Source organism: Coregonus lavaretus, assembly GCF_964263955.1.
Source record: "Coregonus lavaretus genome assembly, chromosome: 15".
NCBI lineage: Eukaryota > Metazoa > Chordata > Actinopteri > Salmoniformes > Salmonidae > Coregonus > Coregonus lavaretus.
This window is the reverse complement of record NC_140002.1, coordinates 27,223,360-27,229,651: the sequence shown is the minus strand read 5'-3', so window position 1 is coordinate 27,229,651 and position 6,292 is coordinate 27,223,360.

Sequence of the window (6,292 nt, the reverse complement as noted above, 5' to 3'; positions counted from 1 at the left end):
TTAGCGTCTTCACCATTGTCCGTGGCCTACACTATCCACCAGCCAGCTCTAGCTCTAGCCTGGACAATTCGTCGGCCAGTCTGCACAGCGTGCTATCGACCCAGAGCTTATTGGACTTTCTGCCGGAATCACTGGACCCTAGCGCCGGATCATCGCAACCAGCTAGCTAGCTGCAACCTGTTGTTGGCTAATTACCATTGCCCTATAGCAAGCACCAGTTAGCCTTGAACTAGCCTCAGGCCCATCTCCCGGCTATCTACCTCTCTGTCAACCGGACGGGTCCTCCTAGTGTTGACACTGAGCCCCGCCGATCCAACACGACTGGTTTGCCGACGAAATCGTCTGATGTGGTTTCAACAGGCTTCCCGTTGCGACGACCACGAAGATCCATCTGCCAGCCCCAGCCCGCTAGCACACGCAAACTACAACTGTGCTCCCTGCTAGCTGTGCTGAAGCACCAATTTGAACTGCTCTCGGACTCACATATTGCTGTTCACTGGACCTTATGATCACTCAGCTGCACAGCTGATGCCTGCTGGACTGTTCCTTTACACGGTACCCTGTCCTGTTTATTCTGTTTAGCCTCAGCCCAAACGTTATCGCTATTACCAGTTGTTGTCTGAGCTCTCTCTAATAACACCTGTGATTGCTTTATGCCTCTCTCCCATGTCAATTATGCCTTGCCTATTGCTGTTTGGGTTAGTTCTTATTATACAATTTCACTGTAGAACCCCTAGTCCCTCTCAAACTGCCTCAAATAGTTCCTTTGTTCCACCCCCCATACACGCCGAGACCGGCTCAATCGGTGCCTCCAGTGATGCTATCTCTTTCATTGTTACCCAACGCTTAGGGTTACCTGAACTGTACTCATATCGTTCCATATCCTTTTCTGTACATAATGCCCTGAATCTTTTCTACAACGCCCGGAGAACTGCCCCCTTTATTCTATGTACCCAACGCACTAGAAGACCAGTTCTTAAAGCCTTTAGTCGTATCCTTATTCTAGTCCTCCTCTGTTCCTCTGGTGATGTAGAGGCTAATCCAGGCCCTGCAGCCCCCAGTATCACTCCTACTCCCCAGGAGCTATCATTTGTTGACTTCTGTAACCGTAAAAGTCTTGGTTTTCTGCACGTAAATATCAGAAGCCTCCTTCCTAAGTTTGAGTTATTCACTGCGTTAGCACACTCCGCCAACCCTGATGTTCTAGCAGTGTCTGAATCCTGGCTTAGGAAGGTCACCAAAAATTCTGAAATTTCCATCCCCAACTATAACATTTTCCGTCTAGATAGAACTGCCAAAGGGGGTGGAGTTGCAATCTACTGTAGAGATAGCCTGCAGAGCTCTATCATACTATCCAGGTCTGTGCCCAAACAGTTTGAGCTTCTACTTCTAAAAATCCACCTTTCCAGAAATAAATCTCTCACTGTTGCCGCTTGCTACAGACCCCCCTCAGCCCCCAGCTGTGCCCTGGACACCATGTGTGAATTGATTGCCCCCCATCTATCCTCAGAGTTCGTACTGCTTGGTGACCTAAATTGGGATATGCTTAACACCCCGGCCATCCTACAATCTAAACTAGATGCCCTCAATCTCACACAAATTATCAACGAACCTACCAGGTACAACCCTAAATCCGTAAACATGGGTACCCTCATAGATATCATCCTGACTAACTTACCCTCTAAATACACCTCCGCTGTCTTCAACCAGGATCTCAGCGATCACTGCCTTATTGCCTGCGTCCGTAACGGGTCCGCGGTCAAACGACCACCCCTCATCACTGTCAAACGCTCCCAAAAACACTTCAGCGAGCAGGCCTTCCTAATTGACCTGGCCCAGGTATCCTGGATGGATATAGATCTCATTCCGTCAGTAGAGGATGCCTGGTTGTTCTTTAAAAGTAATTTCCTCTCAATCTTAAATAAACATGCCCCATTCAAAAAATACAGAACTAAGAACAGATATAGCCCCTGGTTCTCCTCAGACTTGACTGCCCTTGACCAGCACAAAAACATCCTGTGGCGTACTGCATTAGCATCAAATAGCCCCCCCGATATGCAACTTTTCAGGGAAGTTAGGAACCAATATACACAAGCAGTTAGGAAAGCAAAGGCTAACTTTTTCAAACAGAAATGTGCATCCTGTAGCACTAACTCCAACAAGTTTTGGGACACTGTAAAGTCCATGGAAAATTAGAGCACTTCCTCCCAGCTGCCCACTGCACTGAGGCTAGGAAACACTATCACCACCGATAAATCTACAATAATCGAGAATTTCAACAAGCATTTTGCTACGGCTGGCCATGCTTTCCACCTGGCTACCACTACCCCGGCCACCAGCTCTGCACCCTCCGCTGCAACTTGCCCATGCCCCCCCCGCTTCTCCTTCACACAAATCCAGACAGCTGATGTTCTGAAAGAGCTGCAAAATCTGGACCCCTACAAATCATCTGGGCTAGACAATCTGGACCCTTTCTTTCTAAAACTAGCCGCCGAAATTGTCGCAACCCCTATTACTAGCCTGTTCAACCTCTCTTTCGTAACGTCTGAGATCCCCAGAGATTGGAAAGCTGCCGCGGTCATCCCCCTCTTCAAAGGGGGTGACACTCTAGATCCAAACTGTTACAGACCCATATCCATCCTGCCCTGCCTTTCAAAAGTTTTTGAAAGCCAAGTTAACAAACAGATCACCGACCATTTCGAATCCCACCGTAACTTCTCCGCTATGCAATCCAGTTTCCGAGCTGGTCATGGGTGCACTTCAGCCACGCTCAAGGTCCTAAACGATATTATAACCGCGATCGATAATAGACATTACTGTGCAGCCGTTTTCATTGACCTGGCCAAGGCTTTCGACTCTGTCAACCACCGCATTCTTATTGGCAGACTAAATAGCCTTGGTTTCTCAAATGACTGCCTCGCCTGGTTCACCAACTACTTCTCTGATAGAGTTCAATGTGTCAAATTGGAGGGCCTGTTGTCTGGACCTATGGCAGTCTCTATGGGGGTGCCACAGGGTTCAATTCTTGGGCCGACTCTTTTCTCTGTGTATATCAATGACGTCGCTCTTGCTGCTGGTGACTCTCAGATCCACCTCTACGCAGACGACACCATTTTGTATACATCTGGCCCTTCATTGGACACTGTGTTAACAAACCTCCAAACGAGCTTCAATGCCATACAACACTCCTTCAGTAGCCTCCAACTGCTCTTAAACACTAGTAAAACTAAATGCATGCTCTTCAACCGAACGCTGCTTGCACCCGCCCACCCGACTAGAATCACTACTCTCGACGGGTCTGACCTAGAGTATGTGGACAACTACAAATACCTAGGTGTCTGGTTAGACTGTAAACTCTCCTTCCAGACTCACATTAAGAATCTCCAATCCAAAGTTAAATCTAGAATCGGTTTCCTATTTCGCAACAAAGCCTCCTTCACTCATGCTGCCAAACATGCCCTCGTAAAACTGACTATCCTACCGATCCTTGACTTCGGCGATGTCATTTACAAAATAGCCTCCAACACTCTACTCAGCAAATTGGATGTAGTCTATCACAGTGCCAACCGTTTTGTCTCCAAAGCCCCATATACTACCCACCACTGTGACCTGTACGCTCTTGTTGGCTGGTCCTCACTACATATTCGTCGCCAAACCCACTGGCTCCAGGCCATCTATAAATCACTGCTAGGCAAATCCCCGCCTTATCTTAGCTCATTGGTCACCATAGCAACACCCACCCGTAGTATGCGCTCCAGCAGGTATATCTCACTGGTCATCCCCAAAGCCAACACTTCCTTTGGCCGCCATTCCTTCCAGTTCTCTGCTGCTAATGACTGGAACAAATTGCAAAAATCTCTGAAGCTGGAGACTCTTATCTCCCTCACTAACTTTAAGCATCAGTTGTCAGAGCACCTTACCGATCACTGCACCTGTACACAGCCCATCTGAAATTAGCCCGCCCAACTACCTCATCCCTATATTGTTATTTATTTTGCTCATTTGTACCCCAGTATCTCTATTTGCACATCATCTCTTGCACATCTATCATTCCAGTGTTAATACTAATTGTAATTATTTTGCACTATAGCCTATTTATTGCCTTACCTCCATAACTTGCTACATTTGCACACACTGTATATATATTTATTTCTGTTGTATTTTTGACTTTGTTTTGTTTTACCCCATATGTAACTCTGTGTTGTTGTTTTTATCGCACTGCTTTGCTTTATCTTGGCCAGGTCGCAGTTGTAAATGTAGCTCAGTTGATAGAGCATGGCATTTGCAATGCCAGGGTTGTGGGTTCGATTCCCACGGGGGGCCAGTATAAAAAAATATGTATTCACTGACTGTAAGTCGCTCTGGATAAGAGCGTCTGCTAAATGACTAAAATGTAAATGTAAAATGTAAATGAGAACTTGTTCTCAACTGGTTTACCTGGTTAAATAAAGGTGAAATAAAATTGACCTCTGCACAAGAACTGTTCGCCGGGAGTTTCATGAAATGGGTTTCCATGGCTGAGCAGCTGCACACAAGCCTAAGATCATCATGCGCAATGCCAAACGTCGGCTCGAGTGGAGAACGCTACCTGCCCGAATGCATAGTGCCAACTGTAAAGCCTACCCAGAAGAGTGGAGGCTGTTATTGCAGCAAAGGGGTGACCAACTCCATATTAATGCCCATGATTTTGGAATGAGATGTTCGACGAGCAGGTGTCAACATACTTTTGGTCATGTAGTGTATGTTATGTTGAGAGGATGACTGGCTCTGGCAGCCAAAACAGCCAAATACATCTAAACGTGAATTGATTCTTAATTGTGATACGGTTCTTTCATGTCATATCAAAATAATTTCACAAATGCAAAATATATATAATTATTTCATGCTGATATGAAAGATAAGATCCTTATTTTTCTAACACCATACCGAAAGCAATGCGTGTTAATGTTCAGACTGAGCGTCGGGGCTCTTAACAAAACCTCCCCCCGAACGGAAGATACCATCATGAATATATGCTAATGTTAGCTATGAATAGGTTATCTCTCCCTGTGCTTTTCTTTTTTATGGCCTGTGGGTCATCGGTCTTTGTTGAAAGTGCCTGGACACTGTCCACTCCACACTAATATGTGACCAGGTATCAGTCTGCTGCCCCTTTGGAAATATGTCACTCTGGCCATCGCAGTCATAAAAAAAAGTGTTGGGAAAGTGCACAGACAGTTTTATTGCTGAAGGACCAGATCCTGTCACGCCCCGGCTCTGGGGACTCTTAAATGTTGAGCCAGGGTGTGTAGTTTCTATGTTAAGTTTTCTATGTTGAGTTTCTAGATCGTGTAGATCTATGTTGGCCAGGGTGGTTCCCAATCAGAGGCAGCTGTAGCTCGTTGTCTCTGATTGGGGACCATACTTAGGCAGCCTTTTGGCACCAGTCTGTGTGGGATCTTGTTCCGTATAGGTTTGTTTTGTGTAACCTCAAGACTTCACGTATCGTTTGTTTGTTGTTTTGTCGTGTTCAGTACTTCAATAAATATGTACGCTTATCACGCTGCGCCTTGGTCCGTCTCGTCCGTAAACGATCGTGACAGATCCAACTTCAAGCTGTCACTGACCCTTGATTAATTCATCAGAACTGGATGGGCAGCCATGTGCACAGTTTGATTCAGTGAATGAGACCTGAAATCACCTTTATTACAATAAATTAACTGGTATTATAATACAAACAATGTACTGTAAGTGAGAAAAATAGTATCAGTTATTTTAACAGATTTTATATTACAATATTGTGAAAAATGTATACATGACAGAGACATTAAGACAGAGACATTTAAAATTAATAAATTGGGATTTTATATATATACTGTAAATGGAAACTTATTTACCAGATATAGTATTATTATGTACAAACAGTGAGTGAAATGAGAATTATACCCAGTTTTTCCCATTGTGTCTTAAGTGAGGATACAGTGCATCACCCCATTACATGAAATCTCCATACAAATTCAACCTCAGACTTTACTTGATAGGATCCCCCAGACAGATGTCACTTCATCTGGGGATTAAGGGAAGAAATGTGGCTCTAGGACAGGGTTCCCCAACTGGCGGCCCGCGGGCCAAGGTGGTTTTATGTGGCCCCCCAAAAATGTTTCATTGTTGTACATAATAGACTGTAAAAACACCAGGAAATCAGCTCCAAGTGATTTTAATTTGAGAGATCTGTTCCCAAGTATTGCCACACATAATAGAGAGACACGTGATCGTATACAAATTTAAGCAAGGTTTGAAATGTTTATGTTTT